Here is a 16,778-nt window from a genome sequence, read left to right as displayed (position 1 = left end):
TGGTAACTGTAGGTGCTGTGTTGTTGGCAACTGGATTTGTTTGTTGAAGATGTTTCACCTGTTGTCCAAGAGGCTTCTTCGCTTCTAATTAACTGGAGAGAAGTTGGCCGGCTTTTAAACTCTGTTTGGGTGTGACTTTACAGAGTCCTCAAGGCCACGTGTGAGCTCCGAGTTTCAGAGTCGTTAGGGCCACTTGTGGGTGGTTGGTCCAAGCGGCCTTCATGTGGGTTGCAAAGGCTCGGTGAGCCCAGGTGCGAATGGTTGTTAAGCTGCCCGGGGAGAAAACTCAGTACAGTATTGTAGGTGGGTAATAAGTAATGTCCTTGGCACACATACAAGACACATGTATCTTCTAAGAGTAATCAACAGAGTTTTCACCCTCCTTGTAGGTTGCTCATTTATTTCAAATTGTGAATGTTTTGGCTGTCTTTCTGGTAGAAACACGTCCATGTTTTTGTGCATATCCGCATACCGCACTCTATTTTTCACTGTAGAAACCAAGGGATTGCAGGTAGTGTGGCCGAGTGGTCTAAGGCGCTGGATTAAGGCTCAAGTCTCTCAGGAGGTGTGGGTTCAAATCCCACCACTGCCATTTGACAGCGCTAGTCGTGATGGTGTTACACAATTCAAACACCTCATGGGCTCCTCCAAATCCTTACTCTATGAAGAAGAGTGTATAGACTGGGCTGTAACTTTAGAATCATGTGACCCTGTAGGCATTTTTGAGGAAAAGTGGGCAACCAGCATTTTTTGAAAGTTCAAGGTGTCCCAAACAAGAATCCACCGGTTGCCCTTCAAATAAGGCCCCTGGTTTTCTATATTTCCTCCTCCAAGTTAACCCCCCTCCCCATGGTAAATTGGATGTTAGACGTATTTTTTTTCCACAAATTCCGCCTAAGTTATTTTCTTTGTTTGAACCCTGTGGTACCTAGGAACACCAGAGACACAAAAAACAGATACTGCAATACTGACTTGCCTATGGAGTTTCAGAAAATGTATAACATCACCATATTATTACAATCTGGAGGATTACTATGAGCCTGGAACCTGACTAGGGAGTTACTGCAGACAAGAGGCCAACACGCATGCTGACAGCTTTCAATACTTTGTTGGTATCCATCTACTCTGGTAAGGTAACTAACACTTATTTTTGATTTGATGAATATGTTTATGTAAATCAATGAAGTTATTTGAAATCAATGAATTCCATAGATTAAAGATAGCTAGCTAGATTATCCATAGATTTTAGCTATTTTCTACTTGCTAGCTAGCTATTGTTAATTCTTGGATTTCATTGATTTCATTACCAGGCTATAGCTTACTTATCGCCTACCTAATCCAAGTTCATTCAACTTTATTTATCTTCATTAAATGACCTTTGTGTTTATTGTTTAAAATATAAGTCAGTGATGTAATGCTGAAAAGTCCATAGATTTTTAGCCCAGCTAGCAGGCTATACTCGTGAGCATGTGGCAGTGGTAGTTATTAATAGTAGTAATAATAACTATTAATTAGTTATTAGTCCTACTAGTTCCATTCCAGAGTTGCTTGACATTTTAAGTCAGGGATGGGCAACTGGCGGCCCGCGGGCCACATGCGGCCCTCGTCCTCACTCAATGCGGCCCGCGAGTCAATTTCCAAATATCAATAATTCACAGTGTCGACGGAAGGAACATTATGTAAACAATTTACATTGATGAGAGAGATAGGGCTACTTCTCCGCCCCGGATCACACTCCCCATACCTCCAGCCTCAAAAACACAAAGAACAAACATGATCTATCCTTTTTTAATTCATAGAGAGGCGTTAGTGGAGCCTGTTTTATATGTCCACGCGTGCTCTCCACGGCCTCTCCATTGATAACACCGGAGCACACTACAAGGATGAGCTCCGACTCCGACTGCCCGTCCACCTGGATGCCGCATACCTCGATCACGTGCACGGCCAGAGTTTACCCTACACACGGCTCTCCTGTTTTCCTTTCACGGACTCCTCAGCGTGTGTGATTACTCCTTCGAGCCTGCGTTCATCCGCAAAAGGAGCGGCACCGAGTGCGCTGCGTAAACGAAGGCCAGCGTGGCTCGGGAAGCACCTGCCGCAGGAGCTGGAAGACAAACAACTCAGCAAGGTGGAGACACTGCGGGTGGGATGGAGGTGTCACTCGGACACGGCGCAGTTATGCGCGTCTCCGAGTGACACCTCCGTCCCGGACGCGTTCAAGTCCAGCAGGCTCCGCAGGTGTTTGATATAGTAAATAGCCGCCCGCATGGTCTCCACCTTGCTGATTTGTTTGTCTTCCAGCTCCTGCGGCAGGTGCTTTCTGAGCCACGCGTGGCCTTCATTTACGCAGCGCACTCGGTGCCGCTCCTTTTGCGGTTGAACGCAGGCTCAAAGGAGTAATCACACGCCAAGGAGTCTGTGAGAGGCGAAAGATGAGAGCCGTGTGTAGGGTAAACTCTGGCCATGCACGTGATCGAGGTGTGTGGCGTCCAGGTGCAAGGGCAGTCAGAGTCGGAGCGCATCCGTGTTGAAGCAATTCCCAATTCCTTTGCTGAGCAATGGTCTGGTTGGCTGGAGGGCCTCCAAAAGGTGGCTGAATTCAAAGTGGACCGCTGTATTAAACCCAGGGACTTTGGAGATCCTGTTACAGCACAGCTTCACCACTTTTCAGATGCCAGTCAAGCTGGATATGGAACTGTGTCTTATCTAAGACTTGAGAGGGATCACAAGTGCATGTTGCATTTCTCTTGGGAAAAGCCAGAGTTGCTCCTCTGAAGCAGACTACAATTCCTCGATTGGAGCTCACGGCTGCAGTTCTTGCTGTTCGAGTGGATAAAATGCTACAGAAAGAGCTGCAACTTAAGATGGAGAAGTCAGTTTTCTGGACCGACAGCACAACAGTCCTTAAATACATCTGTAATGAAAACAGGAGATTTCATACCTTTGTGGCAAACAGAACCTCTGTTATCAGGGAAGCAGCAGATGTTGATCAGTGGAGATGTGTGGGCACTAAGGAAAATCCAGCAGATGAAGCATCAAGAGGAAGGAGAGCTGAGGATTTCTTGAATGGCAGGAGATGGATAATGGACCTCAGTTTCTCTATAGGTCAAAGGAGGAATGGCCTAAACTGGATGTGGATCTTGGTGTGATTCCTGCGGATGACCCAGAGGTCAAGAAGGACTTAATGGTGAACGCTGTTGTCAAGAACATGGAAAATGCCACTGACCACCTCATCTGTTATTTTTCATCTTGGATGAAGTTAAAAACATCTGCAGCGTGGTTTCTGAAGGTCAAGGAAACTCTGATGTTATTGGGACAGAAGAGAAAGGAGTTTTTCTATCTTGGATAGAACAATCTCCAGATTGAAGAACAGGAAGTGGAAAGGAAAATTTTTAGCTTTAAGGACACACTCAAAGGACAAAATCTTACTCCTGAAGATCTTGCTAAGGCGGAGCAGTCAATTATTCAATATGTGCAAAAACACAAGTTCAGAAGCGAAATTGCTTCACTGAAGGATGGCTGCAAAAACATTCCCAAAGACAGTCTACTGTACAAACTGAACGATTGATGGTGAAATCCTCCGGGTGGGCAGTCGATTGAGTAAAGCAGCAATGCCAACAGAATCCAAACATCCAGTCATCTTGTCCAAAGACCTGCACATATCCACGCTAATTCTGCGCCATATCCATCAGCAACTGGGGCATACAGGAAGAAATCACATGCTGTCCAGATTATGGCAGAAGTACTGGATAATTAGTGCAAACTGTGCAGCCAGGAAGGTAATATCGGACTGTGTTGTTTGAGGAAAAGCCTGGTGAACAGAAGATGGCAGACTTGCCTGAGGAGAGAGTGTTGCCTGACAAAGCACCTTTCACTGATGTTGGAGTTGACTATTTTGGCCCTATTGATGTTAAAAGAGGCAGAAGTCATCTTAAAAGGTATGGAGTACTTTTCACCTGTTTGACCAGTCGGGCTGTACACTTGGAAGTCGCATATACACTTGATGCAGACTCCTATATAAATGCAGTTCGGAGGTTTGTCTATGGACGAGGACCAGTCTCATCTATCAGGTCTGATAACGGCACAAATTTTGTTGGAGCCAATCTGGAGCTGAAAGAAAGTCTGGCTGATTTAAATCATGGCAAAATTCAAAGAGCTTTGGTCAAGGATGGCATAAATTGGAGCTTTAACATACCAGCAGCTTCCCATCAGGCTGGTGTTTGGGAGCGCCTGATTCGTTCAGTGAAGAGTGTTCTCACTTCAGTTCTGAAACAGCAAATTCTGGATGATGAAGGGCTCCAAACCATTTTCTGTGAGGTTGAGGCAATTCTAAATGACAGACCCATTACAAAGGTCTCAGATGACCCGAATGACCTTGAAGCGCTCACACCAAATCACATTCTAATGTTGAAGGGGAAACCAATCATGCCATCAGGACTTTTTGACCAAAGTGATCTATACGCCAGGAAAAGGTGGAAGCAAATACAGTACATGGCTCAACTCTTTTGGAAAAGGTGGACTTCTGAGTACTTACCTATGCTGCAGGAGAGACAAAAATGGACAAAGCCAAGAAGAAGCCTCACTCCTGGAGACATTGTCCTTGTTGTGGATGCCAAGAGGATCTTGGACAATGGGGAAAGTTTTGGATGACAGACCAGATGCAAAGGGCCTGGCTTGCTCGGTGCGCCTTAAAACAAGGACCAGCATTCTGGAGAGGCCTGTGACGAAGCTCCGTCTGTTGCTGGAAGCAGCAGTCTAGCATCATGGACTGATCGTCATCTCGTTCTCTCTTCGTCTATCTCTCTTTCTTTATTAATCTTTCAATCTTCTTTCTTTTTATTTATTGTAGGTTCATCAGGAATAAGAAGATTCGATTAAGATAAATGCACGAACTATAGAGGGCTGCTATGTTCATAGTTCTTATAGTGGAAATAGCTCCTCTTTTGGTAATGTAATGGTAATTGTGATATAGGCACAATTAGGGGCTGGAGTGTTGGAGCTATTTGGTTATTTGTTTGTTATTGATAATGTTTGATTAGTATAGTTTTATTTTGATTTATTTCATGACATTATTTTTTATTACTAGTAATTTGAGGTAAATATTATTATTTTGTCTAGCTTATTTTTGTTTTTGTTTTTGTTTCTGCATTGTTAATTGGGTAGCACTGGGCACCAAAGATTATATAGGGATGAATGTAGGTGGGGGACCAGAATGCACCTGGGTGGGCACATGGTTTTTTACCGGCGCAAGATTTTATTGTTTTGCTTGCTTGTTTTGGGAAAATAAATAATTAAGAAGAAAAATAAGAGCTTTGACTGGACATTATGACTTGCCTGCGTACGATACACCCCCATGGTGCCAAAGTGGTCCTTTTTGATTTTGATAAGTTTTAGTTAAGTTTATTTTTGACAAACGGCCACTACAATCATTACTATTCATATTTCTAATTAGTTGCCATGTTCAGTGAATTTTACTGATTAATTAAAAGGATGAAAAAAATGTCTATCTGGCCTTTGATTATTATTGCATTAGTGTTAGTAATAATATCATTACATCTAAACAATTGGTGTGGGTTTTTTTACGTAATGCTGGTCCAAAGAATGAATGGAGGTGAATGGGCCTGAGCCGGTTACTACTATTTTAAGGCTCACAATAACCTCTCACAAAGAAATAGTATGGGTATATCATACATTTCCTGAATCCTCAAAGTCCATTTAGTATTTAGATTGTTGGCTTTTGGGTCCATGATATCCCTTGATCCCACATGGATAAAAGAAACTATATAGTTTAGGCGAAAATTGTTGGAAAATGTGTGTAATTTATGTTTTAAAAAGGTCATGTGACCTCTGTGTTTGTCAGAAAGATACAACCATGGGCTTAAATGAAAGGCCAGAAGGTCCCCTTTACAATGATACCAAACAATCATATATAGAATATTAACAAATAGGAAATTGATAGCCATATCTAACTTTGGGCGATTAATCAATAATTATGCTAATCAATCAATAATTATGACTAAACGGTAACTTTTACAGCTGGGCAACCGGCAGAAATGGATTCAGCACTAAAAAATCATACAGAAACAATGCATAAAGTGCTTTTCCTCAAAAATGCCTACCATGTTGTTTTCTAAGGGACTTCTTCAATTTTCGGTCCTGACTAGTATGCCACAACCTCTATTTCCATAAAGATATTGGCAGCTTATTATGGTGGCAAGTGGTTCATGCAAGTTTTCATTCAAACAGTGGCACAAGAAGAATGTTGGCACATTTTTTTCTTACCACAACGTTGAAAAATGTGTCAACGATTTTCTGTTAGCGCAACCTTTTACAAGACCTGAATCATCAACATTTGAGATGGCTCCACGTTTGTCCCAGGCTCAAATCTTGTCCACGCAGAGCAGAGTGGCGCAGCGGAAGCGTGCTGGGCCCATAACCCAGAGGTCGATGGATCGAAACCATCCTCTGCTATTAAAGGCTCTCAGACATCCAGTTCATGGTAACTGTAGGTGCTGTGTTGTTGGCAACTGGATTTGTTTGTTGAAGATGTTTCACCTGTTGTCCAAGAGGCTTCTTCGCTTCTAATTAACTGGAGAGAAGTTGGCCGGCTTTTAAACTCTGTTTGGGTGTGACTTTACAGAGTCCTCAAGGCCACGTGTGAGCTCCGAGTTTCAGAGTCGTTAGGGCCACTTGTGGGTGGTTGGTCCAAGCGGCCTTCATGTGGGTTGCAAAGGCTCGATGAGCCCAGGTGCGAATGGTTGTTAAGCTGCCCGGGGAGAAAACTCAGTACAGTATTGTAGGTGGGTAATAAGTAATGTCCTTGGCACACATACAAGACACATGTATCTTCTAAGAGTAATCAACAGAGTTTTCACCCTCCTTGTAGGTTGCTCATTTATTTCAAATTGTGAATGTTTTGGCTGTCTTTCTGGTAGAAACACGTCCATGTTTTTGTGCATATCCGCATACCGCACTCTATTTTTGACTGTAGAAACCAAGGGATTGCAGGTAGTGTGGCCGAGTGGTCTAAGGCGCTGGATTAAGGCTCCAGTCTCTCAGGAGGCGTAGGTTCAAATCCCACCACTGCCATTTCACAGTGTCAATGGTATGTTAATGTGATGGAGTTGCACAATTCAGGCACGTACTGGGCTTGTCCAAAGCCTTGGACGATGGAGAAGAGTGTATACTGTAGCCTCTACTTCAAGAACTTCCATGGTAGCTGAATGTGCTGGCAAATGCTTCACGCATTCTGCTTTAACAGTGGCCACTGGCAAAGAATCTCTGCACTTTTTAAAAGTGAATCAATGACTGCCACTTTTTCTCACTCTTGAATGATCATCGTTTAGGTTGCTGCACTTTTGTCCCAGCCTCAAAACTTTGCAGTGCAGAGCAGAGTGGCGCAGCGGAAGCGTGCTGGGCCCATAACCCATCCTCTGCTAACTCTACATCATCTGGACCAGTTTATGGAAGATAAATAAGTACAAGACCAATGTATCTTCTGAGTGTCATATACTGTATAGAGTTTCCATCTCTTTTGTAGGTTACTCACTCCTTTCAAGAGAGACATCTGTTAACTTGATCGCAGTACAGCCATGTATGCGGCCTTTGCCGTAGCCTCTGTGAAGACCAGTCTATACTGCAATCTCTATTTCCAGAAAGGCAACTTCTTATGCTGGCAAGCGCATCATGCAAGTTTTGATTAAGACAATGTTAATCAATAGAGTTTTCACCTCCCTTGTTGCTTGCTCATTCCTTTCGAGGTGTGAACATTTCGGCTCTTTTTTTGTTGAAACACGTCCACATTGAAATGCTACATCCGGTAGTGTGGCCGAGTGGTCTAAGGCGCTGGATTTAGGCTCCAGTCTCTCAGGAGACGTGTGTTCAAATCCCACCACTGCCATTTGACAGCGCTAGTCGTGATGGCGTGACACAATTCAAACACCTCATGGGCTCCTCCAAATCCTTACTCTATGAAGAAGAGTGTATGCCACAACCTCTATTTCCATAAAGATATTGGCAGCTTATTATGGTGGCAAGTGGTTCATGCAAGTTTTCATTCAAACAGCGGCGCAAGAAGAATGTTGGCACATTTTTTTCTTACCACAACGTTGAAAATGTGTCAACGATTTTCTGTTAGCGCAACCTTTTACAAGACCTGAATCATCAACATTTGAGATGGCTCCACGTTTGTCCCAGTCTCAAATCTTGTACACGCAGAGCAGAGTGGCGCAGCGGAAGCGTGCTGGGCCCATAACCCAGAGGTCGATGGATCGAAACAATCCTCTGCTATTAAAGGCTCTCAGACATCCAGTTCATGGTAACTGTAGGTGCTGTGTTGTTGGCAACTGGATTTGTTTGTTGAAGATGTTTCACCTGTTGTCCAAGAGGCTTCTTCGCTTCTAATTAACTGGAGAGAAGTTGGCCGGCTTTTAAACTCTGTTTGGGTGTGACTTTACAGAGTCCTCAAGGCCACGTGTGAGCTCCGAGTTTCAGAGTCGTTAGGGCCACTTGTGGGTGGTTGGTCCAAGCGGCCTTCGTGTGGGTTGCAAAGGCTCGGTGAGCCCAGGTGCGAATGGTTGTTAAGCTGCCCGGGAGAAAACTCAGTACAGTATTGTAGGTGGGTAATAAGTAATGTCCTTGGCACACATACAAGACACATGTATCTTCTAAGAGTAATCAACAGAGTTTTCACCCTCCTTGTAGGTTGCTCATTCATTTCAAATTGTGAATGTTTTGGCTGTCTTTCTGGTAGAAACACGTCCATGTTTTTGTGCATATCCGCATACCGCACTCTATTTTTGACTGTAGAAACCAAGGGATTGCAGGTAGTGTGGCCGAGTGGTCTAAGGCGCTGGATTAAGGCTCCAGTCTCTCAGGAGGCGTGGGTTCAAATCCCACCACTGCCATTTCACAGTGTTAACGGTCTGTCAATGTGATGGAGTTGCACATTTCAGGCACGTACTGGGCTTGTCCAAAGCCTTGGACGATGGAGAAGAGTGTATACTGTAGCCTCTACTTCAAGAACTTCCTTGGTAGCTGAATGTGCTGGCAAATGCTTCAAGCGTTCTGCTTTTAACAGTGGCCACTGGCAAAGAATCTCTGCACTTTTTAAAAGTGAATCAATGACTGCCACTTTTTCTCATTCTTGAATGATCATCGTTTAGGTTGCTGCACTTTTGTCCCAGCCTCAAAACTTTGCAGTGCAGAGCAGAGTGGCGCAGCGGAAGAGGTCGATGGCTCGAAACCATCCTCTGCTAACTCTACATCATCTGGACCAGTTTATGGAAGATAAATAAGTACAAGACCAATGTATCTTCTGAGTGTCATATACTGTATATGTATAGAGTTTCCATCTCTTTTGTAGGTTACTCACTCCTTTCAAGAGAGCCACATTGTTTTGATTAAGACAATGTTAATCAATCGAGTTTTCACCTCCCTTGTTGCTTGCTCATTCCTTTCGAGGTGTGAACATTTCGGCTCTTTTTTTGTTGAAACACGTCCACATTAAAACGCTGCATCCGGTAGTGTGGCCGAGTGGTCTAAAGCGCTGGATTTAGGCTCCAGTCTCTCAGGAGGCGTGGGTTCAAATCCCACCACTGCCATTTGACAGCGCTAGTCGTGATGGCGTTACACAATTCAAACACCTCATGGGCTCCTCCAAATCCTTACTCTATGAAGAAGAGTGTATGCCACAACCTCTATTTCCATAAAGATATTGGCAGCTTATTATGGTGGCAAGTTTTCATTCAAACAGTGGCACAAGAAGAATGTTGGCACATTTTTTTCTTACCACAACGTTGAAAAATGTGTCAACGATTTTCTGTTAGCGCAACCTTTTACAAGACCTGAATCATCAACATTTGAGATGGCTCCACGTTTGTCCCAGGCTCAAATCTTGTACACGCAGAGCAGAGTGGCGCAGCGGAAGCGTGCTGGGCCCATAACCCAGAGGTCGATGGATCGAAACCATCCTCTGCTATTAAAGGCTCTCAGACATCCAGTTCATGGTAACTGTAGGTGCTGTGTTGTTGGCAACTGGATTTGTTTGTTGAAGATGTTTCACCTGTTGTCCAAGAGGCTTCTTCGCTTCTAATTAACTGGAGAGAAGTTGGCCGGCTTTTAAACTCTGTTTGGGTGTGACTTTACAGAGTCCTCAAGGCCACGTGTGAGCTCCGAGTTTCAGAGTCGTTAGGGCCACTTGTGGGTGGTTGGTCCAAGCGGCCTTCATGTGGGTTGCAAAGGCTCGATGAGCCCAGGTGCGAATGGTTGTTAAGCTGCCCGGGGAGAAAACTCAGTACAGTATTGTAGGTGGGTAATAAGTAATGTCCTTGGCACACATACAAGACACATGTATCTTCTAAGAGTAATCAACAGAGTTTTCACCCTCCTTGTAGGTTGCTCATTTATTTCAAATTGTGAATGTTTTGGCTGTCTTTCTGGTAGAAACACGTCCATGTTTTTGTGCATATCCGCATACCGCACTCTATTTTTGACTGTAGAAACCAAGGGATTGCAGGTAGTGTGGCCGAGTGGTCTAAGGCGCTGTATTAAGGCTCCAGTCTCTCAGGAGGCGTAGGTTCAAATCCCACCACTGCCATTTCACAGTGTTAACGGTATGTTAATGTGATGGAGTTGCACAATTCAGGCACGTACTGGGCTTGTCCAAAGCCTTGGACGATGGAGAAGAGTGTATACTGTAGCCTCTACTTCAAGAACTTCCTTGGTAGCTGAATGTGCTGGCAAATGCTTCACGCATTCTGCTTTAACAGTGGCCACTGGCAAAGAATCTCTGCACTTTTTAAAAGTGAATCAATGACTGCCACTTTTTCTCACTCTTGAATGATCATCGTTTAGGTTGCTGCACTTTTGTCCCAGCCTCAAAACTTTGCAGTGCAGAGCAGAGTGGCGCAGCGGAAGCGTGCTGGGCCCATAACCCATCCTCTGCTAACTCTACATCATCTGGACCAGTTTATGGAAGATAAATAAGTACAAGACCAATGTATCTTCTGAGTGTCATATACTGTATAGAGTTTCCATCTCTTTTGTAGGTTACTCACTCCTTTCAAGAGAGACATCTGTTAACTTGATCGCAGTACAGCCATGTATGCGGCCTTTGCCGTAGCCTCTGTGAAGACCAGTCTATACTGCAATCTCTATTTCCAGAAAGGCAACTTCTTATGCTGGCAAGCGCATCATGCAAGTTTTGATTAAGACAATGTTAATCAATAGAGTTTTCACCTCCCTTGTTGCTTGCTCATTCCTTTCGAGGTGTGAACATTTCGGCTCTTTTTTTGTTGAAACACGTCCACATTGAAATGCTGCATCCGGTAGTGTGGCCGAGTGGTCTAAGGCGCTGGATTTAGGCTCCAGTCTCTCAGGAGACGTGGGTTCAAATCCCACCACTGCCATTTGACAGCGCTAGTCGTGATGGCGTGACACAATTCAAACACCTCATGGGCTCCTTCAAATCCTTACTCTATGAAGAAGAGTGTATGCCACAACCTCTATTTCCATAAAGATATTGGCAGCTTATTATGGTGGCAAGTGGTTCATGCAAGTTTTCATTCAAACAGCGGCGCAAGAAGAATGTTGGCACATTTTTTTCTTACCACAACGTTGAAAAATGTGTCAACGATTTTCTGTTAGCGCAACCTTTTACAAGACCTGAATCATCAACATTTGAGATGGCTCCACGTTTGTCCCAGTCTCAAATCTTGTACACGCAGAGCAGAGTGGCGCAGCGGAAGTGTGCTGGGCCCATAACCCAGAGGTCGATGGATCGAAACAATCCTCTGCTATTAAAGGCTCTCAGACATCCAGTTCATGGTAACTGTAGGTGCTGTGTTGTTGGCAACTGGATTTGTTTGTTGAAGATGTTTCACCTGTTGTCCAAGAGGCTTCTTCGCTTCTAATTAACTGGAGAGAAGTTGGCCGGCTTTTAAACTCTGTTTGGGTGTGACTTTACAGAGTCCTCAAGGCCACGTGTGAGCTCCGAGTTTCAGAGTCGTTAGGGCCACTTGTGGGTGGTTGGTCCAAGCGGCCTTCATGTGGGTTGCAAAGGCTCGGTGAGCCCAGGTGCGAATGGTTGTTAAGCTGCCCGGGGAGAAAACTCAGTACAGTATTGTAGGTGGGTAATAAGTAATGTCCTTGGCACACATACAAGACACATGTATCTTCTAAGAGTAATCAACAGAGTTTTCACCCTCCTTGTAGGTTGCTCATTTATTTCAAATTGTGAATGTTTTGGCTGTCTTTCTGGTAGAAACACGTCCATGTTTTTGTGCATATCCGCATACCGCACTCTATTTTTGACTGTAGAAACCAAGGGATTGCAGGTAGTGTGGCCGAGTGGTCTAAGGCGCTGGATTAAGGCTCCAGTCTCTCAGGAGGCGTAGGTTCAAATCCCACCACTGCCATTTCACAGTGTCAATGGTATGTTAATGTGATGGAGTTGCACAATTCAGGCACGTACTGGGCTTGTCCAAAGCCTTGGACGATGGAGAAGAGTGTATACTGTAGCCTCTACTTCAAGAACTTCCATGGTAGCTGAATGTGCTGGCAAATGCTTCACGCATTCTGCTTTAACAGTGGCCACTGGCAAAGAATCTCTGCACTTTTTAAAAGTGAATCAATGACTGCCACTTTTTCTCACTCTTGAATGATCATCGTTTAGGTTGCTGCACTTTTGTCCCAGCCTCAAAACTTTGCAGTGCAGAGCAGAGTGGCGCAGCGGAAGCGTGCTGGGCCCATAACCCATCCTCTGCTAACTCTACATCATCTGGACCAGTTTATGGAAGATAAATAAGTACAAGACCAATGTATCTTCTGAGTGTCATATACTGTATAGAGTTTCCATCTCTTTTGTAGGTTACTCACTCCTTTCAAGAGAGACATCTGTTAACTTGATCGCAGTACAGCCATGTATGCGGCCTTTGCCGTAGCCTCTGTGAAGACCAGTCTATACTGCAATCTCTATTTCCAGAAAGGCAACTTCTTATGCTGGCAAGCGCATCATGCAAGTTTTGATTAAGACAATGTTAATCAATAGAGTTTTCACCTCCCTTGTTGCTTGCTCATTCCTTTCGAGGTGTGAACATTTCGGCTCTTTTTTTGTTGAAACACGTCCACATTGAAATGCTGCATCCGGTAGTGTGGCCGAGTGGTCTAAGGCGCTGGATTTAGGCTCCAGTCTCTCAGGAGACGTGGGTTCAAATCCCACCACTGCCATTTGACAGCGCTAGTCGTGATGGCGTGACACAATTCAAACACCTCATGGGCTCCTCCAAATCCTTACTCTATGAAGAAGAGTGTATGCCACAACCTCTATTTCCATAAAGATATTGGCAGCTTATTATGGTGGCAAGTGGTTCATGCAAGTTTTCATTCAAACAGCGGCGCAAGAAGAATGTTGGCACATTTTTTTCTTACCACAACGTTGAAAAATGTGTCTACGATTTTCTGTTAGCGCAACCTTTTACAAGACCTGAATCATCAACATTTGAGATGGCTCCACGTTTGTCCCAGTCTCAAATCTTGTACACGCAGAGCAGAGTGGCGCAGCGGAAGCGTGCTGGGCCCATAACCCAGAGGTCGATGGATCGAAACAATCCTCTGCTATTAAAGGCTCTCAGACATCCAGTTCATGGTAACTGTAGGTGCTGTGTTGTTGGCAACTGGATTTGTTTGTTGAAGATGTTTCACCTGTTGTCCAAGAGGCTTCTTCGCTTCTAATTAACTGGAGAGAAGTTGGCCGGCTTTTAAACTCTGTTTGGGTGTGACTTTACAGAGTCCTCAAGGCCACGTGTGAGCTCCGAGTTTCAGAGTCGTTAGGGCCACTTGTGGGTGGTTGGTCCAAGCGGCCTTCGTGTGGGTTGCAAAGGCTCGGTGAGCCCAGGTGCGAATGGTTGTTAAGCTGCCCGGGAGAAAACTCAGTACAGTATTGTAGGTGGGTAATAAGTAATGTCCTTGGCACACATACAAGACACATGTATCTTCTAAGAGTAATCAACAGAGTTTTCACCCTCCTTGTAGGTTGCTCATTCATTTCAAATTGTGAATGTTTTGGCTGTCTTTCTGGTAGAAACACGTCCATGTTTTTGTGCATATCCGCATACCGCACTCTATTTTTGACTGTAGAAACCAAGGGATTGCAGGTAGTGTGGCCGAGTGGTCTAAGGCGCTGGATTAAGGCTCCAGTCTCTCAGGAGGCGTGGGTTCAAATCCCACCACTGCCATTTCACAGTGTTAACGGTCTGTCAATGTGATGGAGTTGCACATTTCAGGCACGTACTGGGCTTGTCCAAAGCCTTGGACAATGGAGAAGAGTGTATACTGTAGCCTCTACTTCAAGAACTTCCTTGGTAGCTGAATGTGCTGGCAAATGCTTCAAGCGTTCTGCTTTTAACAGTGGCCACTGGCAAAGAATCTCTGCACTTTTTAAAAGTGAATCAATGACTACCACTTTTTCTCATTCTTGAATGATCATCGTTTAGGTTGCTGCACTTTTGTCCCAGCCTCAAAACTTTGCAGTGCAGAGCAGAGTGGCGCAGCGGAAGAGGTCGATGGCTCGAAACCATCCTCTGCTAACTCTACATCATCTGGACCAGTTTATGGAAGATAAATAAGTACAAGACCAATGTATCTTCTGAGTGTCATATACTGTATATGTATAGAGTTTCCATCTCTTTTGTAGGTTACTCACTCCTTTCAAGAGAGCCACATTGTTTTGATTAAGACAATGTTAATCAATCGAGTTTTCACCTCCCTTGTTGCTTGCTCATTCCTTTCGAGGTGTGAACATTTCGGCTCTTTTTTTGTTGAAACACGTCCACATTAAAACGCTGCATCCGGTAGTGTGGCCGAGTGGTCTAAGGCGCTGGATTTAGGCTCCAGTCTCTCAGGAGGCGTGGGTTCAAATCCCACCACTGCCATTTGACAGCGCTAGTCGTGATGGCGTAACACAATTCAAACACCTCATGGGCTCCTCCAAATCCTTACTCTATGAAGAAGAGTGTATGCCACAACCTCTATTTCCATAAAGATATTGGCAGCTTATTATGGTGGCAAGTTTTCATTCAAACAGTGGCACAAGAAGAATGTTGGCACATTTTTTTCTTACCACAACGTTGAAAAATGTGTCAACGATTTTCTGTTAGCGCAACCTTTTACAAGACCTGAATCATCAACATTTGAGATGGCTCCACGTTTGTCCCAGGCTCAAATCTTGTACACGCAGAGCAGAGTGGCGCAGCGGAAGCGTGCTGGGCCCATAACCCAGAGGTCGATGGATCGAAACCATCCTCTGCTATTAAAGGCTCTCAGACATCCAGTTCATGGTAACTGTAGGTGCTGTGTTGTTGGCAACTGGATTTGTTTGTTGAAGATGTTTCACCTGTTGTCCAAGAGGCTTCTTCGCTTCTAATTAACTGGAGAGAAGTTGGCCGGCTTTTAAACTCTGTTTGGGTGTGACTTTACAGAGTCCTCAAGGCCACGTGTGAGCTCCGAGTTTCAGAGTCGTTAGGGCCACTTGTGGGTGGTTGGTCCAAGCGGCCTTCATGTGGGTTGCAAAGGCTCGATGAGCCCAGGTGCGAATGGTTGTTAACCCTTTGATGCGCAACATATGTGCACCCCTTCTAATGCACAACATGGGTCAAAAATGACCCGCATTCATTTTCCATGTTATTTCATGCTGCCTGAGTTTTTCTTTGTTCTATCTTTTGAAATTAATTAATATTATGATTTAATATTCCAAGTATTCTTTAAATATCATGTTTTCGATTACCACTAATCATTTTTTCCATTTTTCATTTCATACTTTATGCACAAAAATTGTTTTTATAATACTACATCAAATTTACACACATGGGTCAAAAATGACCCATTCATCCAAGTGTGATTTATAATTAAAAGACTTAATACTATAATAATAATAATAATTTGTTTCAAGTAATTACTTTATCAGTGAGTGGGGCCAAACACCTATTTACTTACTTACTGTACATAATATTTGCAACATTGTCATTTTGTAACACATACACATACTGTCAGGTTTTGGGGGTGGTGAAGTGGGTGGACCCAAATGCAGAGACCATAGGCCGAGACAGTTTGAACAAAGCATTGGTTATATAAACAAAAAAGTACAGGAAAAAAAGGGGAGGGATGAGGAGAACACAGATTGGTGGGTAGGACACTAGGAGGCAGGGATCAACAATTGATACAACAAGACACAGGTGTGGCACAAAAGGACAGGTGTGAGCAAAGACAAAGACAGGAAGTAATTATGAAACAGAACACAAGAGAAAAACTACTACAAAATAAAACAGGAACTAAATAACACAACCATGACACATACCTTTGATAACAGATAACACAGCTATTGAACTGAACTGTAAACTGGTGAAATGTGACCTAACAAAATAAAATACAACTTAACACATAACTAGAGCGAGAATTGCCACCTGGGCCTGGGCAGCTCCTCAGAATATTATGGCCTCTTGTTCTGCCATGAGTGCCCAGAGGAAACGAAAATTGGAAAAGAGATCTCAGTAGCGTCTCATTCATTTCTCCTAGACAACTATGATATCTATGTGAGACCAAAGTGAGGCTGTGGATGATTTCTCCTGTTTCTCAATTGTTTCTCCTAAGAAACAGGTGCAGAAAAGCTCAACTTGGGCTCCCTGTAAGTTTCAAAGAAGATCTCATCGAGCTCTCAATGAAGTTTCAGAATGTCTCCCCAGTGCTGGAAAGGAGCAAGGTTTGAGCGGTAAAGTCTCAAGTCT

The 16,778-nt window shown here is 44.0% G+C and overlaps 14 non-coding genes across 14 annotated transcripts; all 14 read left to right on the top strand.

The window, feature by feature from the left end:
* Window positions 1–510: 510 nt before the first annotated feature.
* trnal-aag (transfer RNA leucine (anticodon AAG)) lies at window positions 511–592 on the top strand. Its single transcript has one exon. It is a non-coding gene; the product is annotated as a tRNA-Leu (tRNA).
* A 5,807-nt stretch (window positions 593–6,399) lies between these two features.
* trnam-cau (transfer RNA methionine (anticodon CAU)) lies at window positions 6,400–6,471 on the top strand. Its single transcript has one exon. It is a non-coding gene; the product is annotated as a tRNA-Met (tRNA).
* Window positions 6,472–7,007: 536 nt separating this feature from the next.
* On the top strand, window positions 7,008–7,089 carry trnal-aag (transfer RNA leucine (anticodon AAG)). The gene has a single exon. It is a non-coding gene; the product is annotated as a tRNA-Leu (tRNA).
* Window positions 7,090–7,818: 729 nt separating this feature from the next.
* trnal-uag (transfer RNA leucine (anticodon UAG)) lies at window positions 7,819–7,900 on the top strand. Its single transcript has one exon. It is a non-coding gene; the product is annotated as a tRNA-Leu (tRNA).
* Window positions 7,901–8,824: 924 nt separating this feature from the next.
* trnal-aag (transfer RNA leucine (anticodon AAG)) lies at window positions 8,825–8,906 on the top strand. Its single transcript has one exon. It is a non-coding gene; the product is annotated as a tRNA-Leu (tRNA).
* A 614-nt stretch (window positions 8,907–9,520) lies between these two features.
* trnal-uag (transfer RNA leucine (anticodon UAG)) lies at window positions 9,521–9,602 on the top strand. The gene has a single exon. It is a non-coding gene; the product is annotated as a tRNA-Leu (tRNA).
* A 305-nt stretch (window positions 9,603–9,907) lies between these two features.
* On the top strand, window positions 9,908–9,979 carry trnam-cau (transfer RNA methionine (anticodon CAU)). The gene has a single exon. It is a non-coding gene; the product is annotated as a tRNA-Met (tRNA).
* A 536-nt stretch (window positions 9,980–10,515) lies between these two features.
* Window positions 10,516–10,597, top strand: trnal-aag (transfer RNA leucine (anticodon AAG)). Its single transcript has one exon. It is a non-coding gene; the product is annotated as a tRNA-Leu (tRNA).
* A 729-nt stretch (window positions 10,598–11,326) lies between these two features.
* On the top strand, window positions 11,327–11,408 carry trnal-uag (transfer RNA leucine (anticodon UAG)). Its single transcript has one exon. It is a non-coding gene; the product is annotated as a tRNA-Leu (tRNA).
* Window positions 11,409–12,334: 926 nt separating this feature from the next.
* Window positions 12,335–12,416, top strand: trnal-aag (transfer RNA leucine (anticodon AAG)). The gene has a single exon. It is a non-coding gene; the product is annotated as a tRNA-Leu (tRNA).
* A 729-nt stretch (window positions 12,417–13,145) lies between these two features.
* On the top strand, window positions 13,146–13,227 carry trnal-uag (transfer RNA leucine (anticodon UAG)). The gene has a single exon. It is a non-coding gene; the product is annotated as a tRNA-Leu (tRNA).
* A 925-nt stretch (window positions 13,228–14,152) lies between these two features.
* On the top strand, window positions 14,153–14,234 carry trnal-aag (transfer RNA leucine (anticodon AAG)). The gene has a single exon. It is a non-coding gene; the product is annotated as a tRNA-Leu (tRNA).
* A 614-nt stretch (window positions 14,235–14,848) lies between these two features.
* On the top strand, window positions 14,849–14,930 carry trnal-uag (transfer RNA leucine (anticodon UAG)). The gene has a single exon. It is a non-coding gene; the product is annotated as a tRNA-Leu (tRNA).
* A 305-nt stretch (window positions 14,931–15,235) lies between these two features.
* On the top strand, window positions 15,236–15,307 carry trnam-cau (transfer RNA methionine (anticodon CAU)). The gene has a single exon. It is a non-coding gene; the product is annotated as a tRNA-Met (tRNA).
* The last annotated feature ends 1,471 nt before the right edge of the window (window positions 15,308–16,778 follow it).

This window comes from Sparus aurata, chromosome 18 (genome assembly GCF_900880675.1).
Source record: "Sparus aurata chromosome 18, fSpaAur1.1, whole genome shotgun sequence".
In the NCBI taxonomy this organism is placed as follows: Eukaryota; Metazoa; Chordata; class Actinopteri; order Spariformes; family Sparidae; genus Sparus; species Sparus aurata.
The sequence above is the reverse complement of the archived record's forward strand: the minus strand, read 5'-3'. Positions and strand labels throughout refer to the sequence as shown.